Source organism: Bidens hawaiensis, unplaced genomic scaffold (genome assembly GCF_021521415.1).
Source record: "Bidens hawaiensis isolate Kalapana, Puna unplaced genomic scaffold, B.hawaiensis_p1.1 tig00023805_1, whole genome shotgun sequence".
Taxonomy (NCBI): Eukaryota; Viridiplantae; Streptophyta; class Magnoliopsida; order Asterales; family Asteraceae; genus Bidens; species Bidens hawaiensis.
Window position 1 is genome coordinate 1,979 of NW_027493739.1, and position 22,512 is coordinate 24,490.

At 35.5% G+C, this 22,512-nt stretch overlaps 1 long non-coding RNA gene across 1 annotated transcript; it reads right to left on the reverse strand.

The window, feature by feature from the left end:
- Window positions 1-5,358: 5,358 nt before the first annotated feature.
- LOC143568068 (uncharacterized) lies at window positions 5,359-6,775 on the reverse strand. The gene is made up of 3 exons (XR_013141518.1): window positions 6,665-6,775; window positions 5,987-6,550; window positions 5,359-5,785 (listed from the first exon to the last, which is right to left on the reverse strand). It is a non-coding gene; the product is annotated as an uncharacterized LOC143568068 (long non-coding RNA).
- Between the last annotated feature and the right edge of the window lie 15,737 nt (window positions 6,776-22,512).

Genomic DNA, 22,512 nt, shown 5'->3' on the forward strand with positions numbered 1-22,512 from the left:
CGATCACTACACGCCACAGCGGGCCGCATGCGCGCTCCCGGCGATCACTCTACGCCACAGCGGGTCGCATGCGCGCTCCTGGCGATCACTCTACGCCACAGCGGGTCGCATGCGCGCTCCCGGCGATCACTCTACGCCACAGCGGGTCGCATGCGCGCTCCCGGCGATCACTCTTCGCCACAGCGGGTCGCATGCGCGCTCCCGGCGATCACTCTACGCCACAGCGGGTCGCATGCGCGCTCCCGGCGATCACTCTACGCCACAGCGGGTCGCATGAGCGCTCCCGGCAATTACTCTACGCCACAGCGGATCGCATGCGCGCTCCCGGCGATTACTCTACGCCACAGCTCACGCATATCACATGCTCATGAAGACAGCCAAAACCTATGCTCGTGGCGCATATCACATGCTCACGCATCACGCATGCTCACGCATATCACATGCTCACGCATCACGCATGCTCACGCATATCACATGCTCACGTATCTCATATGCTCACGCATCACATATGTTATTGGGCTTCACGTACGCTCATGCATATTAGATGCTCACGCATCATGCACGCTCACGCACCACATCTGCGCTTGAGAATAAAGGAGACATTGCGCAGGCCGCGCGTAAGCGACATAACAAATGAACAGTCTAATCCAAATCAGGATAAGAACAACCATGATTGTACTCATATGGCTACGCGCCATACTTAAAGGTTGGGAATCCTCATAATATCCCATATGGCTACGCGTCATACTTAAAGGTTGGGAATCCTCATAATATCCCATATGGCTACGCGCCATACTTAAAGGTTGGGAATCCTCATAATATCCCATATGGCTACGCGCCAAACTTAAAGGTTGGGAATCCTCATAAACCCATAGGCCACGCGCCAAACTTAAAGGTTGGGAATCCTCATAAACCCATAGGCCACGCGCCAAGCTTAAAGGTTGGGCACACCTCATAATTTGCCCGAGGATGGGAACCATGCAATACATCCACTTTTAGTTGACATGTTTTTGCAGGTTCGGCTACGAGCCGCACAAACACCTATGACATCATTATTATTATCTGGCTATTTGTGCCTCCATTATTATTTTGAAAACAGGCCGGGATATTCATCCAGCGCGGAGAAGGCCCTTGTGGGCCAGTCATTATCATCATTTTATAGCTCGTAAGTCGCCTCGCGCGCAAGCTTTTATTATTCTTATAGCTCGTAAGACGCCTCGCGCGCAAGCTTTTATTATTCTTATAGCTCGTAAGACGCCACGCGCGCAAGCTTCATTATTCTCATAGATCCATAAGTCGCCTCGCGCGCAGGCTTCATTATTTTTACAGCTCGTAAGTCGCCTCGCGCGCAAGCTTTTATTATTCTTATAGCTCGTAAGACGCCTCGCGCGCAAGCTTTTATTATTCTTATAGCTCGTAAGACGCCACGCGCGCAGGCTTCATTATTCTCATAGATCCATAAGTCGCCTCGCGCGCAGGCTTCATTATTTTTACAGCTCGTAAGTCGCCTCGCGCGCAAGCTTTTATTATTCTTATAGCTCGTAAGACGCCTCGCGCGCAAGCTTTTATTATTCTTATAGCTCGTAAGACGCCACGCGCGCAGGCTTCATTATTCTCATAGATCCGTAAGTCGCCTCGCGCGCAGGCTTCATTATTTTTACAGCTCGTAAGTCGCCTCGCGCGCAAGCTTTTATTATTCTTATAGCTCGTAAGACGCCTCGCGCGCAAGCTTTTATTATTCTTATAGCTCGTAAGACGCCATGCGCGCAGGCTTCATTATTCTCATAGATCCATAAGTCGCCTCGCGCGCAGGCTTCATTATTTTTACAGCTCGTAAGTCGCCTCGCGCGCAAGCTTTTATTATTCTTATAGCTCGTAAGACGCCACGCGCGCAGGCTTCATTATTCTCATAGATCCGTAAGTCGCCTCGCGCGCAGGCTTCATTATTTTTACAGCTCGTAAGTCGCCTCACGCGCGCAAGCTTTATTATTCATATAGCTCGTAAGACGCCTCGCGCGCAAGCTTTTATTATTCTTATAGCTCGTAAGACGCCTTGCGTGCAAGCTTTTATTATTCTTATAGCTCGTAAGACGCCACGCGCGCAGGCTTCATTATTCTCATAGATCCATAAGTCGCCTCGCGCGCAGGCTTCATTATTTTTACAGCTCGTAAGTCGCCTCACGCGCGCAAGCTTTATTATTCTTATAGCTCGTAAGTCGCCTCGCGCGCAAGCTTTTTTATTATTCTCATAGCTCATAAGTCGCCTCGCGCGTAAGCTTTATTATTCTCATAGCTCGTAAGTCGCCTCGCGCGCAGGCTTTTATTATTTGGCGTGCTACATCTTAATCATGCTAGTGCACCATCATTATTATAAAAACCACAACACGTCACCATCATGAAGAAAACCTCCCAAAACTCAAAGACAATAAAGATAAGGCCGAAGAAAAGGGAAAAAAACCGCCTCACGCCCTAACACACCTCATAAAGTCCAGCGCTCCACCTAAACGCTTGCGCGCCCAGGAGCAACGCTGGACTTGGGGGGGCTTGTAGGGGTATGGTACTAAACCCGGTTTTACGACCCTAAATTTATTATGTTTGGCTTATTTTATTATATGGACTAATACAATGTTATTGGGCTGAGGGGGTTTTGTGGAGGTAACCCTAACTGGGCTAGGCCCATTAGGGTACCATGATGGTTGCCATGAGGCTCCCTATATAAGGAGGTCTCCACCTCCTTATTAGAGGTTGGTCATTCTCAATAAGAGCCACCACCATATTTTTGTGTCTGTGAACAAGAGATCCTGGAGATTTCTTAGCGGTCACCTCCACACCCCCAAAAAGTCATTGCAGATCCCAACCAGCCGGAGAAGAAGATCAAGACGTGGTTCGTTCATCTTGAAATCCGTGGAAACATCGTCATGGATCAGGTCAGATTCATCTCGTGCTTCGACACATGTGTTTGAGTTTGACTATGTTTTTGGTTTGTTACTAGATCAATAAGTTTCTTCTTTTTGGATTATATTTTGTAATTACATATTTGTTCCTGTTGGGTGAATTTAATAACTTCAGGAACTGTTTTTTTCTGTATGATGTTATCTGTTTATTAAAGGTGTTTTTCACTATGTGTGACACTTATTATCGGAAAACAACCTTCATTTTGTAACTATATGATCACCTCTTTGCAAATCGCGTTAATGAATCTATTAGAAAATATTAACTGAAATCAATGCCTTTCATAACTTAAAAAAATATTCATGACTGAAAATCAAAAGTTATAACTTGAAAAACACAAGATTTTCTTTCTCAAGTATATGTGCGGTTTATACTAAAGTGTAAAAAAAAGACACGGTTACAAAAATATAAAGATATCATTGATTTTGTAGTGTACCATTCATACAAATAGAATAATTACTCTCCTTCGTATAACTAGAGTTTTCATAGTATAATGATATTTATTCGATTTATATAAGATAATTACTCTACTTATACTAATAATTATGTTACTTAGAGAGGAAGGGGCATCCATATGGGTAGGGTGTATGGGTTCCAAACCATATGACAACACCACCCCACTCCATGTGGGTAAAGTGCATGACTTCATTTCATGGTAAAGATTTGCCATACAAAATTGATTCATTGTTGGCTATTGAATAATTAAAATGAATTAATTAAGTTCTAGGGTACTTGTGGAGTTGTGGGTAGGTGATGCCTCTAAGTTTGTGGCTCATGGGTAATTAAAGGTAAAAATGATATGGCATAACATGATTGACCAATGTATGGGTAATACCCATGAGTGCCCCTTCCCCTCTTATAAGTAAAGTTGTTAAACTACATTGATTCCATTTTAGTTATACAAGGTACCTCTTGTACTTGTATTAACAGTTATGTTACTTATGGCTAGAATAAATTGTAACTATAGTAAAAATGCTATAATTATACATACGATCGCATTATATAATGTAATTACTCTTGCTATACCAACAATTGTACTACTTATAAGCAGGGCCGTGCAACGGTTCAGAATCGCGAGAACTGAACCGGAACCGGAACCTATTATAGTAAACTGGTTCGGTTCCAGAACCGGTAAAGTCGGTTCTCGTTAATCGGTTATGGCTAGAACCGGTTTCGGTCGTCTATTTATCAAATTGGAAAACAAGTTTATTTAATTTTATGTATTCTATCAACGTAAAACTAATTTAGATTATAACATGAACATCCGTTATATTTTTGATTAAAACCTAATTGTTGAAGTTAAATAAATCATTAACAACGAGATTAAAGGAAGATCATATAATTTATATTAAATTACTTTGATATCTTAAATAAAAATTGATCATGGTTGTTAGGTCTTGAATGTAAAGAAAGAATAATTAAATTAAAGAACGATTGAATGGATACCGGTTAATAGTTTACTCGATAAGAAATGGGGATTGGTATCGGTTCTTCGGTTCCAAGTCTAGAACCGCCGGTTTTACCCATAACCAAACCGGTAACCGTTTAATGCAAATTTTAAGAACCGAGAACCGTAAGGTAACACACGTTAGCGGTTATGAGGCACCGGTTCGATTCCGGTTCCTCAGTTCTGACAGTTTCGAACCATTTTTTGCTCACCCCTACTTATAAGTAGATTAATTATTTTTTTATAGTTAGAGTAATTAAACTACAATAAAGTAGAGTAATTACACTTGTTATATTAAGAACTAGGCTGAAGACTCGTGTATTACACGGGTTAAAAAAATGATACATATTATTAATTTTAAGATATACTAAAATTTTCAATATTAATTTCTAAGCACGTAGCCTTCACAACTTCATTTGAATTTCTAAACATTCTTTTCTATTTTAGAATTCATTTTTTTTTATATTAAAATAAGATATTTGATATAAAAATAGAGGATCTATTATCTTTTCTTTTCTCTTGTTTTTCTCTTTCAAAAAATGATCTTGGAGGTTGTGTAATGCTTACTCTCAAACTTTTCGTTTACACAATAGTAATATTCTTTGTTTGGGTGAAGAAAAGCTTGCTAATTCAAAGTTAAATGATTCAGGATTATTAATTTATAATTCAAAGTTTGTATAACGTTAGTGATAAGCCAAAACAATTATTCAAATTAAGCTAGATATAACTATTCAAGACAACTGTCATATACATACTACAATCGCAATATATAATCAAATAAATGTGTCTTAATGTCTTTCTATAAGAATCTTATTTTGGAAGCAACGTATTTGCTTGCCCTGTGATTCTTTCAATTTATAATTATAATAGTTATATATATCTAGCTTACTTTTAATGGTCATATAATAGTAAAAATGCATATTAACCACAAATTCATTATAATTCGAATAAAAAATTTCAACAAAAAGATCAACATGCCCTGCTATTAAACCTCGCAGCTTGGTTTTACCCTTGAGTTAAAGACAAATTAACTTAACCTAACAGTCTAGTATAGATTCCAAAATATTAACAAATACTAAACGTATACCCTCAAAATGCCTTTAGAACTACAAACTTCAATAAGCCCGTACAAAAGTTTTCCAAAACTGATTGTTAGCAAAGCCTGTGAACAAAACAATCCCGTTGACATGTTAATTGTTTGTAATTCGATTTATGTCACAAAACTTTTAATATTACCATAACTGCCCCTGGTCATAAAAACTGTCTCGTTTATAATAAGCACCAAATCGTGATCTGGTAGACTTGCAGCCCCTCGATCAAATCGCCTTAGCAAATTGAAACGCGTTAATGTTTAATTTATCTCGACACAGAGCAGCAATTAGATTCCTGCAGAAAAAAAAAGTTCTAGTAAATGACTTATTTTGACATTTTATTTAGATTATTTGATATCACAAAATCATTATTATTTTTCAAACACACATCAAAACACTATATGGTATATTAAAAGCTATTTTGACCGAAAATAGTAACTTTTTTATACTTTAACCCAAATTTATAATTGAACTTTTAATCAAAGTAAAAACTAACCTCAAATCTTACAACTCGATCATTCTTCAAAAGTGTGATGGTTTGCCCAAGTTGAGAGAATATCAAGTATGGACATCTGCAAATCAAAGACATTAAGAAACAAAAATAATTAACAACCTCACAAAACGTTCTAAGACAATCGATCAATTCAAGGCATACGCCCCAAAATTTAATAACCTACCAGAGTGCCTAATGCAGAGACCGATTACGAATGTCGAAACATCAACTATATACTTTAATGTGTTTTACTAAATTCACAAATATTACATACACAGCCAGTATACATGTACTCTTGGATGTCTAAACCCTAGAAAAACTGATCAACCAATCCAAAGTTGAAAGTTAAAAGACTCAATTATAAGCAATATTCTAGGGTGAAGCCTTTTAAGTTTTAAACCAGAACAAAATGGAGTTAAATTAGTGTTGTAACATTATAATCACAATGCAAGTAGAGTAGCAATGAGATATATGCAAATCTATATGTACTAAAATAGGAGCTTTTCGACATGTAATATTCATCTCCAGTTTATCCAATTTGTTGTACCCATCTCTCATCTTGTTCATCTACCATACACAATTAAATACATGATAAGTAAAGACTAATAAAGCAACTATTTTGAAAACACAAGAGACTTTCAAAAACTAATTTTAAAAGATGAAGAAATAATGAAATCAAACTTGCAAATCGGTGTTCTCTAAAAGAAAAACGTGTGGGTGGTGGGGTGCCTAAATTTCGTATCCGCAAAGAACGTCACTCGAAATCTTACCAAAAACATCTCGACATCACCTTAAAGTACAAAATCAAATAGGGGATTTTAACATAAATCTCAATAAACATGTTAATGATAAAATATATACTCTCTAAAATTAATAAACATCAAACTGATAATAAGTTTTTACGTCTGATTATGAATTGGGGTTGCGAATGACGAACCAAGGGCTTCACAAACAAAAATCGAATGGAAATCCATGGACGGAGAGGGTGGTTTAACCATCTGAATTGAAGATGGTGCTTGAGGATTGGAGATTGTAGGGTATTATTAATATATATATCTCGTATTTTGATTTATCATCATGATGTCACAATTTTTTTTTTAATCAAACGTCTTACCAATGATTTCATGAATTCTACCCATGAAGAGTAAAACGGGTCTGATTTAGCCCAATTTCTGATTCCACTCGGTACCAAGCATATTCGGCCAGCCTGATGTATAGTGGTTTAGGTGGGTAAAATAACTCGTGACATCATTTGTATCCGGTTTAACTAGTTTGATTGTCCGGCCCAACCACAAATTTTTTTGCATAATACATATTTTGTAATTTTGAAATATATTAGTGAGTCAGTGTACTTTAGTTCGCCTACTCATTTGAGTATTGAGACCAATATATCACAGCCAGTACTAATGCGTTGATTTGACAATAAATATCACATGTGACATTTCCAAAATTAGATGAGAAAAAATAATCAAAATGAGAGAAAGAAAGGCCCAAACAAGAACATCCAGACAAATAAAAAACGTGAGATTAGAAAATTGCTTGTTACTTCACGTGTGATTAAATTCATTTATATGTACTCAAATGTACAAAGAGAAAGCAAAAGTATTGGACATGAATCCCTTATTTTGGGTGAAAATGGAATAGTATAAATGAGCATCATTCTCAATTTGCCATGTACAATATATGCCTGAGCCATGATATAAGCATTTTACATCTTATACAATACTTAAACGCTTGAACTTTCTTTTATACAAAACATATATGTGCACATATGTATGTGTGGAGACCCGCCCGCAAGACACCAAGCGCAACCAGCGGATATATATCAGGCAATGCTGGCTAGCCATGGAGCAAAGAAGGCCGTCCGTGGGCAGATTAACAAATCGCCAGCGGAAAGACCCTCATCATAATATAACCACAAGCATTATGCATGCGCGGAAGACTTTTCATCTACAAGAGAGACAAACAACGTATGGTGTATAAGGTAAGAGCCAGTCATAGTCTAAGATTCCCATAAGGACCATGACGGTACGATAAACCAATCACAACACACCAGCGTTGTTCTACCCCGTGACACCTGTCTCCATACCCTAGCTAATACATCCAATCACAGCCCTTAAACATGCTCAACCATAGTAATAGAAAGTTTGATTGAGGACGACAACTATCCTTCTCAACTTCTCCGGCTATAAATACCCCTTCCATACCAACGGTAAAGAGATCGAAACTTTGTCAATCACAAAATTACTCTATTATTACTCTTATGATTGACACGCTATGGGTGGTTACAAGAATAACCCCCTCCATATTCCCCATCTCGTAACGAGCTCACCATGTTCTGTTTCCAGACAGAACTTGTATCAACTCGCGAGTATTAGACTGCCCTACAATACCCAGTTGAGATATTAGGTTAACTTTTCAATAGTTAAACTAGTATTTCTTCATTGTCACCATATGTATTGGATAGAATAAGCAATATTCCTTGTTATTAAGCAATCTCTAATTGTCCTGACTTATGTTCAGTCTCCTCCCTCGTTCACATTGTCTTCGTCAAACCGAGTGGGAATCGCCACAGGCGGTCACAACCAGGTAGATGAAAGACAGAATGACGTAGTTAACCAAAACAATGAAGACTACATTAAAGTCGAACAACCACAACAACAAGACTTGTTGTTTTGCTTTGTAGAAGTCAGGTTTCCTCACTTCAAAGGGTCGGCTAAGCCAACAACCTTGAAGAAGACCCTATAGCCTAGCTCAAGCATGTACAAGAAAGAATAAGTGTAAAAATTTGAGCGGAGGTTGCAAGAACAACAAAGAAGGAAAGCACAATGGGTAACACCAAGAATCTTGATGTATCTGTAGGACGGACAAAAAGGCTGAGGATCCTCGAGTGAGGAAGGATCCCAATCCCACTATGTGTCCAAGATAAGACGCTTAAGCCATAAAACCCACGAGAGCGAAAAGCTCGGGGAACAAAGAGGCCGAGACAAAAACAGTGGGAGAAGTCAAGGAAGAAGCCGGAAACGAACCTGTGACCATATTCATGCGACCCTCTAGAAGAATAATTCTGCCAAAGATTGAAGTCTCTGCGACGATGGCTAAAACGATAACAGTGATAGTTATACACATAGATATCACATTGGGAGCCAAAACTGCTCGAAACGTCAAGAAAATTATTACCCAAATGTGGACATGGACTTAACTAAGCCTCATAGGTCAAAATCATTCACAGAGAAGTTAAATTTTGTAACAAGGATCGCGAAAGATCCCTCTTTCAGAATTCAAAAATTTCTTCCTCAGCAGGGAAATATGATGGTACGACAGACCCCACGTGATCACTTGCAAAGTTTCATAACAGTAGGTGGCGTAGCGGTTTGGACTTTACCATTATGGTGCCATATTTTCGCATTAACTCTTCACAGAGCAACACACAAATGGTTCGAAAGACTCATAAAAGGCTAGATTACGGGCTTTGAAGACGTAATAACAAAATTCTCTTAACATATTTAGTCAACAATGATGGCGTAAGAGAGATCCCGCAAACATACTAACAGTGGTCCGTAGAGATAACGGGGTAATGGAAGATTTTATTACCCGATACAACAAAGAAGGCCTTATTATTGGTGGGGTACATAAAAAAGGGCTAGATGGAATGCCTCAGTCATGGGATGCAATTATGGCAGCTGCTAAAGTTCACGCCACAACAGAATGATCACAAAGTAAAAGAGAATATTCATGGAGTGAAACCAAAGGAGAGCCTAAGGGGGTACACGTGAAATGAGAAAGACAAAGGGTCGATGTGGTAGAGAATCACACACCTCTCCACTGGTGTAGCTGCAAAACCGCTACTAGAGCAAAAGAACAACGATCCAAACCGTGGATACATGCAACGAGAATATAAGAAGCTTTCTAATACCCCGTTCCAAATATTGGCAACTGAAAACATAGAGTTCGAAAAGCCAAAGCCAATGTCGAATAGGAAAAACCTATGCAATTCTAAGTATTGCAAGTTTCATGAAGACATTGGTCACATAACCAACAATTGCACTAATTCCGCGGTCCCAAGAGGTCAAAACCCCTTAACAAAGTGTAACATCCCGAGATTTCTAAAAATAATATTTAATATATTATTTATTTATGATGGAAAAATTTACTTGAGTTAATGGAAGAAATAATAAAATAATAAAGATGGAAGGTTAAGTAGGCTTTAAAGATGAAATTAAATATGGACTAAAAAGGAAAGATGTGTCTAAGGTTCAGACATAAGAGAGTATAAATACCCCTTAAACCCTAATCTTTTTCATTTCCATTCATCTCTACACCATAGTCTACACCTTCAAAAACACACACTTAAGCCAAACACTCTATACTCTATTATATTCAACAATCCGAGACCAACCGAAGGTAAGAGCTAGATGATCTCAGCCGACCCAACATATTAGAACCCGACACCGCAGCCCCGTGATGCCGTATGAGCCGTTTGGATCTAGATCTAGCTTTATTCGAGTGTTTACTCAACCAAAAACAAGCTTAAGGACCACCATAGCTCAGATCTGGACACGCCGAAGCTACCCATGTCATAAATGATCAAACCCCGACCAACCATATTGGTTAACAGCGGCAGACGGCGCCGGAATTGAAGAAAAACCCTAAAAACACGTAAAAAGAAAGCTGACCTCAACGTTGAGCCGTATAAGTTTATAAACGTATATGTATGTCCGTATAAGTATGGGTGGCCGTATAAGTTCATAAACGTATATGTTTGAGCAGCATGTAAGTAGGGTTCAACGCATAAGTACATTAACATATAAGTCACTTATGCGTATAACTTATACGCGGCGTATAAGTTATACGACATATAAATTATACGGGCGTATAAGTTATACGGAGATATTTAATGTGATTAAACTTATACATGCTGACTTACAGGCTAAGAATGATTTATACCGGGGAAGGACTTACACGCCATAAAACTTATACGGGTGATATATGATTTTCCAAATAAACGAAAGATAAACAGCGTATACGTACGCAAACGATAGATATGGACTTATATATGATGGTTAAGATAAGAATAAGTAAATAAATAACCCCAGCCAGGGGCTCTGCCCCTTGGACCCTGCAAGGGGCTGCCGCACCCCTAGAACTCCGCTGCCCCCGGACCCCCATAGTTAGGGGTTACAATAACTTAGAAGTATGGTATAACTATAATTAATTAATTGATACTATGATTAATAAACAGTTAGCAGTGCACTGCTCAAAACGGCCATAACCGTAAACTCAGAAAAAACTCGCTTACATGTGAGTTTCTAGCCCCACTTCCTTGCTATCTTTTCGGGGCTGTGTGCATACTCGATGTGATTTGTCAATACACTTACCTTAAGTGGTAAGTACATGCCATGCATGATTTATGTGATAGTTATTGAAGTTATGATTGAATGCTTGCCGGTACGTGAATGATCTTCGGATATTGCACGTATCGTCAGGGAAGGTAATCGTTAGAAAATGTGGTTATGTTATAAAGTATGTATGAATGAGATAACAGGAGGTTAAGGTATGGTAGTACGAGTAAGTAGGGAACATACCCCAATAATATCTTCAAATATAGGGAACATATCCTAATAATATCTGCGAATGTAGGGAACATACCCTAATAATATCTGCGAATGCAGGGAATAGACCCTAATAATATATGCGACGTATGGGATGGACCCTAATAATATCCACAAAGGTTATGAGGCAAATGCTCTTAAACACATAATTATGTATGTATGTATGTATGTATGAAAGAAAATATGTAAGTATGTAAGTATGTAAGAAAGCTAACAAGCTAAGTATGTTATATGTATCTTTAGATACGTATATATATAAGTATGTGAATGTATTGTATGTTGCTTGATTAACTAGAACTCACTCAGCATAGCTGACTTTTAGTATGCACACAAGTAAACAGACTGAAGCATCTAGCTTGAGGGAGACACATGGCAAGGACTAAAGAGGCTGACATCTGAAGATTTGTCATGATGTTTTAATAAGATATTTTATGTTATGTTATGTTTTTAGGACAAGTTTTGAATATTTTGTAACGAATGGTTGACTTTTATTATTTCCGCTAAAAGTTTTAATTACTCTGATTTTTAGAACTGTGTTTATGAGTAAATCCAATGCTAAAGTAGGGCACTGTGAGCGGGGCCTTACACGAAACATGGAAATAAGAACTCATCATATTCCCAAGAATCAAAGGCGAACCCAGCCTAAAACAACCATTGATCATCACAACATTGATTGGTCATTACAGGAGCAAATATGTCTTCATTGATCAAGGCAGCACATTAGATATTATGTACTAGCAATGCTTCGCTCAACTAAAATAGGAAGAAGCCGATGTTTGGGTTTTCTAATGAAGTCACCCACCCGCTGGGGCAGCTCATATTCCCGATCACTCTTAGTGACAAAAAGTATACACGAACCGAGACTGTCGAATTTCTCATTCTACCGGTAACATCCAAACATGTCGTAATCCTGGGGAGAGAAGCAATAGGGTATTTCAATGAATATCCTTCCATCACTCACAGAGTGATGGGGGTACCAACGCCAACAGGCATTGCTTTGATCTACCCAAATAAAGGTTGCTTGGTGGCCGAAGTATTGAAGCCCCCTAAAGCACAAAAACCTTCCGCAAAGACAGAACCAGAAAAGTGGGTCTTACACGCTAAATTCCCAGAGCATTTGATTACAATAGGACCCACAATTCCAAAAAACATTTGTTCCTTCCTCAAGCAACTGTTAATCAGAAACATGGTCATTTTCGCATGGCAACCTACAACATGGGAGGAGTCCCGTGAAAATTGGTTAACCATACGCTGAAGTCAATCCAACGTTCACACAGGTCGTCTAAAAAGAAGAAATATGGGACCAGAACAAACAAAAGCAATGAATGATTAGGTCTAAAGAGTTGCTAAAAGGCGGGAATCTGCGAAATTCGCTACCAAACATGGGTAGCCAATCCGATCATGATCTCGTAAAGCATAGGAGCCTGGCGCATGTGCATAGACTATAAAGACTTGAACAAGGCTTGTCCTATAGATTGCTATCCTTTATCAGAAATAGATTTCAAGATGCACATGGCAGAAAGTGATAAAGATAAAACCGCATTACGCACAGATAAGGGTATATTATGTTACAAGATGATATCCTTTGACATAAAAAATGCGAGAGTCACTTACTAGTGTTTGATGGATCGAGAGTTTGGGGAACAAATCGGGAGAAATCTGGAAGTATACATGGACGATTTCGTCATAAAAAGTCTAGAAGTAGACTGGATGCGATTGACGACACTGTTATGGAGAATAAACATGAAATTGAACCCAAGTAAATGCTCATTTGGGATGGAAGCTGGGAAATATTTGGGAGTTATGGTTACATAAGATGGTTTTAAGGCCAACCCGGAGAAGGTACAAGCAATACGTGATGGTGTTACCCACCCTCACAGCTCCGTGAGGAGCGGAAAAACTAACGTTGTACTTTTCCGCGTTAGATATGGCAGTGGGCGCGGTACTCATAGTAGACCGAAAATAAGTTGAAACTCCGATCTATTATGTTAGAAGGACTCCAACATATATATGCGAATACGCTTAATACCGTATATAAAATGTAATATTAAAGTGAATGAATGTTAAGTTATTATGCATGTGATAAAGATTCTAATACATTAAACTTTCAAACTTAATATCTATGTTGTATACCAAATACTAATTGGTCCAATGCTAGTCTCATTACTGTTATAGAAGGTCGTGGATTTAAGTCTTGTCTAAAGCAATTTGTTCCAGGTTAAGACATAAGATATTTTCCCAATTAAGGGTTTTCACCTGGGTGGGTGGGTCGGTCGGGTCACCATATTTTGTTTATCAAGTGATAGGTTGATCCATTATTCCATGGTGATCTCAAGTGGCTAGGCTCTTGCTGTTCAAAAAAGATATATATACAATATATGGTCGAAGATACGTGAGCATCTTAAAATTTAAGTAATACAACATCTATAGCTATATGCATATACAACACTTATTGCATGCACTTATGATTTTTAAGAGTCATATCTATCTTTTAGACACAATCCTTCATGAATTGCAAAATACCTAAATTATTACCCTTTCATCTTTACCCATATTTTAGTTATATAAAATATATTCATACTTTTATCCCCTTGCCTTCATCCAAAATTTTGTTATGTTAAGACAATTTAAACTTTTCCCTCACATCATCACCCGTATATTATATTAATTTTATTCTTAAACCAACTCCCCACCTTGACGATTTTTAAACGATCATAACATTTTCATACATTAATATTTTTTTAAATTAAAATTATATCATGAATGAGCATTTAGTATTCTCTCTAGTATGTGTGTGTTTCTATATATGCATGATGCAAGTTCACAAGGATTTAAAAAGTGTAATGCTGAAAACCTGAGAGGAGTGTGTGTGTGGGTGGTGGTGGTGGTGGTGTGTGTGTGGGGGGGGGGGTGTATAGGTTTTTTTAAAATATATACTTGTTTTAACTTTGTTAATGACTTTGTTAAACTATTTTCACAACTATAATAATATATGAAATAAGTAAAGAGTTTAATGGATATACACGACACTACCAATTTATAGATGTTCAAGTGGATGTTAACTAATCCACATTGATCCTCTCCCCATCCTTCAATCGAGAGTTTTTTTATGCTAGACGTCTCCCTAAATGGCAGAGATCACCACTATAACGTTTCCCTCATCAAATGAAGTGATAACCTTCTTCAACATACTATGACAAGATAATGAACTTCACTATGTCAAGATAGTGTTGTCTCTCTATAATGATAACTATATGTCACGATAGAGTTTCACAATCCAAATATAGTAACACTACATCAAGATAGTGTTTGTCCTTTTAGCTAATTGGATGATCATTAGAACAATCCTCTAGTGGTGCCCCTCAAAATTAAAAAAATGAATAAGAAATGATTTAGCTTGTGCTCTTCTTTTTCTCTCGATTAGATCTTGACATTCTCTTCAATTTGATGCTTCAAGAATGCTTTAGATTAAGAGAGATCTTATATGTATGTGTATGTTTATGTTATAGAGAAAAAGAGTGAGGAATAAGGTTGCATAAGTTTTGAATTTATAACCAAACTTGTGAAAGTGTTTGAAGATCCAAGAAAGGTTGACGGTCTATCCCTGGTCGAGTTAATCAACCATGGACAACCAGTCCAGTTCAGCATTGATATTATTGTAGAGAACGTTGTGTAAAGCTTTTATCTTACTTTTTGTCCTAGGATGCATGTTCTTCAAGTGTTGTAACATGTCCGTTGGCAATTTAACCTTGGCTTAGCCATTTTTATCAATCCCAAACATCTGTACATTCTATTCTTGCATATGACTTAACCATTGTTGTCAGTTTTGAAGGTAGATTTAATGAAAGACATTCACTAAGTGGTATTATTCTTTTAAGTATTATATCATTTGTAAATGATATATATTCAAACATTTTGTTTTAAGTCAGCTTATAAAACTATCTTCAGCTTATAATATTATCTTCAGTGAGTTGGACTTGGAATTACATCATCTTCTATATTTGATGTAGCTTCTTCGTTTAACAACTGGTTGCTTTAATCACATATACTTGTTTAGTGACTGATGATGATTAAAAATGTGGGATATGTGTATGACTTATAACATAATTAGATTTGTCAAATGCTAAAAATAAATAAGGTCTGTTCTTGAAGTAAAAGAATAAAATTCAAGGTAAAAAATGAAATATATATTATAAACAATAAGAAGTCTAAATCTCAAATTTATAAATGAGATAAAATCTCTTTATTTCAACAATTGTTGTTTTATCACAAGTATTCCCATCCTCATCCAATATTAATAAACTTAGACCACGTCTACTAGTTACTCAAGATAATACAACGTATAGTATGTATGAGAAAAAACTGGACATGGAATGAACAAACAAGCCTAGAAAAAGATTATTCTTGGCTATTTTCTATTTTTTTAAACTTTCATAACCATACTTATATTATTTGATCTTCACTCAATATTTTACTTTGAATTTCCTAACTATTTACAACCTAATTGTTAAAATGGTTTGACCTATTACCTAAGCCTCATTATTTTACTTTATTAGAAGAATAAAATAATATTAATGAATTAAGAATATTTTAAGTCAAATTAAGTTAATTATCAATATCAAAATCAATATCATTGATTAAAAATTAAATCATTATTATTACAACAGATAATAGATAAGTATAAAGAGAGAATAAACCTTCTTTGTTTTAGCTTTTATGCTTCGGTTTAAAAAATGAGTACAAATAATTAGTTTTAGCTTTTACGCATCAGTTAAAAAAATGAGTAAAAAAATTATGCATAACAAAAATTATTTTAGAAAGTTAAAACCACCCTAAAATGATAACTTGATGGAAACTTGAAAGAAAATGATACCTTATCTCGTTGCTAGAACTTTAATTTTTAAGAGCACTAAGAGCATTCTCATTCATTCCACTATCTTTAAACATACAATTACTTAAAGAGATAATGGCCAAAAAGGCCCTTTTTACCAATAACATTCCTTGATTAACCCCTCCCCATGTGTCATTTCAGATTTTTCATATTTGTATTCGTTTATATTTACTTGAGTTGAGAATGTAATTCGGGTCTTTCGTATTTATAAAAACGTGCATTTATTAGTATGTAACTTGGTTTAGTTCATTTTATATCCGCGTGACTCGACAAACAACTCTTGGAAACCTTAAAAATCGCTTATTTTGGCCTAAAAACGCATTTTGAAAGTCTAGGGGTTAAAACTGCCAATACTGAAAAGTATGAAGATTTACCCTCCCCATGTCACGCAGGGAGGAAGCTCGTAACTCCCAGCAGGGCGCGACCACCTTACAGATAAGCTAAAATCGTTAATTTTAGTTCTCGATCTTCAAATCGTTTGTTTTTCGACTTTTTTCGCGAAGTTTGAGGCACAAGAAAATGTATATGGACTTGGGGTGTGACTAAGTTCATTTTATTATCAATAAACACGAATATATTGGCTTAATTTACCCCATTTTTCATTTGCTTATTTACTTTATCAAACGAGCCCGTTTACCTAATCCGTTAATTAAAAACGAATTTTGGCCTTCGCTATATAAATCAATCCCTCAAATCCGAAAAAAAAACTATTGAAACTTTGTGTCCTTTATAATTTTCGGTCCCATTGGTGCTAGCTTGTGTTCTTGACAAAGTTTCTTTTCCAATTGACTTTCAACTTCAAGACTTTCTTTGACTCGATTTTTAAGTCTTATTCAACCATAATTGATGTAATTGTAAAAAAATAAAATGTTCCTTTTTGTTTGATTAACAAAAGCCCTTGATTAATTTTTACCTATTGATGGGGTTTTGTAGCTCTATCTCATTCTGACATGTTTTGGGTTCGCTTTTAGTGAATTGGTGTGTTTTGTTGATTACTCCATCTTCTAATCAAAATTAGCTTCCAGTCCATAAAATTTTTACTTTTGTTTTCACTTTTTTAAATATGTCGGACTAGAACCCGAACCCAGATTCATTGTTTAAATTCTGACCCGCATCAACTCGCTTAAATCTTGTTTTCATTATAACTCATAAATCGTAAAGTACTTTAACGTGATTCTAGTTTGTGTTTACTCGATTTTTGTTATGATATCATCTGTAGTTTTCCTATGATTTATTGATTGATATCAGTCAGCCCACTTATTTTTTTTTTTTTTATTATTATTATTATTATTATTATTATTATTATTATTGTGTTAGCTCGCTTAATCTCAAAGGTGAGTTAATCACTATCCCGTTTTCTCTTTTCACTTTTGGGGCTTTATGCATACTAACTTATTATTATTTATATCAAATCTCAACTATAAATCATATTTGTTCATTATGTTGTATGAAATTAAATGTCATATTCAACTTGCTTAATTGGTTATTTTATCGCATTTGGAAAAGTCCATCAGAATCTCATTATAGTATGGTCATACGTTGTCTTAGTAGCCATCGATTGTGTTTGTTTAATCATGGCCAACTGAAACCATAATTTGTGTTTAATTGTATTACTTTGTCTTAGTATCCATCGATCGTGTTCGTTTAATTATTGCCAACTGCAACATTGTTTGTACTTTACTGTATTACACATTCTTTATTATCAATATATACAAACTGGTGATTTCTCGCTCAACACCTGTTGACGACAAATTATTGTATTTTTATGCATATTGTAGGTGTTTACCTTGCATGGTTGAAGTGATTCAAGAACTTAATTTATTTGACTTTTAGGTTATTAAAATAAACAAGAATATTTGATTGATTTCGATTCTATTTATATTTTTCTTTCGAATTGTGTACTTGGTTTATTTAATAAAATATTTTGATATTCACATTTATATTGTTTGTTAGTGTCTTGTGAGCTGTGAGCAATTAGTTCGCACTCCGACACTTCCGTCTTAGGTTGGGGTGTGAAATATTGGTATCAGAGCTGAAGGCTATGAGATAGGTGGTTAGACGTAATGACCTAGTAGCATGCTTAGGGTACCTGTACGTGTGCCAACCTTATTTAATTTTGTTCATAGCTTAAATATTAATTGTTTATTTATATTATTTTACACAAGACACAGACACAATTCCAAGGTTATGCCTCACTCTTAAATCATTTTCAAAATCCTAGACTTACTATTTTATCGTGGGAAATTTCTTACGTATTCTCACATATTTTATTTTTACTCCTCTCTCTTCAAGGCTTGAACATGTGACGGGTTTTCGTAGTAAATAGAAGGGAGAGAACATTATGAGTCAAGTCTTGGCATAAAGATTCCAATAATTAAAGGAAAGATACTATTCCTTTGCTGGGTGATTCTTGACTATAATGCTTGAAATTATAGGCCAAAGCGAAAACATACGTCATGTGATTCAAAACTTTATGTGGTTAACATAACTAATGTAACACTTACATTCCTTAATTAAAAACCAAATTCATGGTGATTTAGTGGCTAAATTTGGTATGTCTGATTATTTTATATTTAGAAAATGTTTACTTGGGGATCCATTAAAACTCCAACTATTCATTTTCAACCTGTTTTAAACATTTTATTTTATTGGAGCGTCACTAACCATGGTGGTACACTAGATGATCCAACTACCAATTGCGATTTCGATTGTTCATTAATTAGTTGAACCAATTAATATGCCATGGAACACTCATAAGTGGTTCAACTATCTCAATAATTTGTATAATTGAGTCATTTAAAATGTCATGAAAGACTCATGGGAGATCAAACTCATAAAAATTGAATTTATTTAATCATTTAATTTAATCTTTAGAACAAAAAATGTCACGGTGAGTCATGGATATGTTCTAACTTTTGAATAAAAAAATTAATATTTTATTTATGATTCACATTTCATTTATTAACTTTATTTTAGTTTTGAATTATCCACAATATTTCATTTACATCAAATTATATAATTTTCAATAAATTCATAATGTTTTAAAACCTCCAATAATTTTAGTTTGATCTCACATTATTCACGGTATTTCAAATTCTCAAAATTAGACATATCCTCGAATTTCAAGAAATTCATATCACACTTTAATTGGAGTTTTTAATTTATTTTATGTAACCTTTTTATTAAATTCAAAGTTATTCTATTATCATTTATAATTTTTATTTTTATTTTTGTTGAGACATCAAATTTATGGTGATACATGGATGTTTCAACATTTAAAGTTTATCATTGATTTGCCGTTATTGATATAAATCTTATTTGCTCATTTTGTTGAAAGAATCAATAGTGATACATGAGCAAATTCGACTTCCTTCTACATATGAATTTCTTTGTTAAAGATGTCCAACTACCGGCTTTCGAATTTTCAAATTGGTTTTCACAATGTCGTAATAAGATTTCTCAACCCATTCTCATTTTTATTATAAATATTTAGTGTTGAAATTTCATTATTAGGATACTATTATTAAATTGAATTTTCTATTATTTAAATTTAATCAAATCTTCCACTACTTAATTTAATCTCCAGTATTAAATTGAATTTTCTTTCTTAATTGAAATTTCATGGTGATCGATAGATAACTCAATTACCCATTTCATTTTATGACATTTTTACAATTCTTGTTAAAAACCTAAGGTGGTTTGTGGGTATCTCATTGATCCATTTTCATTTTTATTAAATTTCGTTATTTAGTTGAAATTCCATGGTGGTTCGTGGATATTTCAACACCCAATCTCGATTTTTGGAATATTGTTTCGATTATCTTGCGCATTATGAATGTTTCAATTTATAAAATTTAATGATGACTTCACATGTTTGTTGGAATAGTCAAAGTGATTCATGCGTTCCTAACCCTTCATGTTATTTATTTTGTTATATTATCTTACAACTCATTTGCATTATCACTATTAATTGAATACTTGTTATTTACTTAAACTTATTTTGTCTTATTTATAATGATTTTTAGAAAAATCCCTCATAATTCGTGGATACTTGATGTATATAAATTTATACATCTTTTCAGCACTAAAATATCTTCAAACATTCATAATATCAGCAATAATATTATAATAAATAACCACTAATATTTATAATTTATATTTCTAGGTAAATATAGATTTAAAGAAAAAAAATGAGCTGATATACGAAGAAAAACGAAGAAAATTGTGAAAATCTTCTCAAAACATCCCCATGTTGAAGCAAGGCGTGACCATGTTACAAGCATACGAGAAAAAAACAAAATTTAGAAGTCACAACTTGGCCCATGTTGACATCAACATGCCCATGGTGATAGTACAAGAGAAAAAGACAAATGAAAGCTTCTAGAGCTCAACACGGGTCGTGCCCAGACTAAAAATGGGCCGTGTCATCTCTCCTGTTGTACTTTCTTACAACGAGCAATTAACACTATCAGACAAATCACTCAACACCGGGCCGTGTTGAGAAGCCCCGATCAGCCTATTAATACCTTGCATTTTTCATTGAATGCATACACACTTAATACACTAAAATTCAATTTAATTCTCTTTTCCCACCTTTCACCACCACCAATAAGGGAATTATCTCATCCATCCACCTTTTAAAGATCAAAGAGATTAAACTCTTGTAAGAAGTCATTAACATAAAAAATTTTGTCTTCCAAATTGGTTAGATTGTTTCAATTTGATCATGTTTGTATCTATTAATTTAATGTATAACATTATGCATATTATTGGCTAAACTTTTAAGGTATCATCTTGGTTTATAATAAGTCTTAACTAAAATTTAATAATATTGGTTAAACATGTGATGGTTTATAAAAAGTAAAGATTATGTTGTAATTATCACTTAATGAGGAATGTTATATCACTTTTAAAGGAAACACTAAGTTCCGAGCTTGATGATGAGCAGTGGAACTGTCATTCTTGTGAGGCCTTGGTTAATAAAACATAAATCTTAAAAGAGACACCAAGTTTCGAGCTTGATGATAAGCCGAAAAACTACCATTATTGTGAGGCCTTGGTTGATAAAACATAAATCCTAATATAAACGTGAACCAAACTAAGTATTGGTAGTAATTAATCATCTTTAAAATGGGAACGTTGACAATGATGTCTAAACAAATGATGTTAATCCATTAAAATTGGCTGGTTATTTGTCAAGTGATTATGCAACATAATCTATTTTAAACAACTCTTGGTGGTTATTACAAAGTTATATAATTTTCCAAGAGTTGTGTGTGTTAATACTTGGTAATATAAGGTTAATCATTTACAACTTAACTAATCTTAATTAGTATTTTAAGTATATTACAAAAGTTATATTTACTAAAATATCAAGGACAATTCACTTAGTAATTTAAAGGATTGTCTCATCTTTAAAGTAAGTTACCTTATGAATACTTAATATAAACCAACTTGCTTACACGATATTATAATAATGTGGAGATAATAAAGTTATGCATATCTTTTTCTTTAACTTTAATGGAATAAAATGACTTAGGTAGCGTTTGTTATGCAGAAATAAGAGACAATATGGAATAAGAAAATGTTAAGGAATAAAAAATAGGTGGTTGGTTGGTCAATTGAATGGAATCTCCCATTACCATGTCTATTCCATTCCCATTAAAACACAACAAATTCATTCCATCAATCACCCTTGTTTTTTTTTCCATTTCATCCCATTTTCAACTATATCACCTCCAACACCCTCCCACCACCACAACCAACCATTGCACTCTCACCACCACCACCACCCACCATCATTGCCGCCCGCCATTGTCACCACCCACTACCTCCGCCACCACCAACCACCCACCAACATCATCAACCCGTCTCCACCACCTACCAGCGTCGCCCACCACCTCCACCACCAATCATCACTCCCGACCATCACCACTACTACCATCTACCACCGTCGTCATCACCCTCCGCCCACCACCTGCCACCATCCGTCACCCACTACCTGCCACCACCCGCCACCGCCTGTC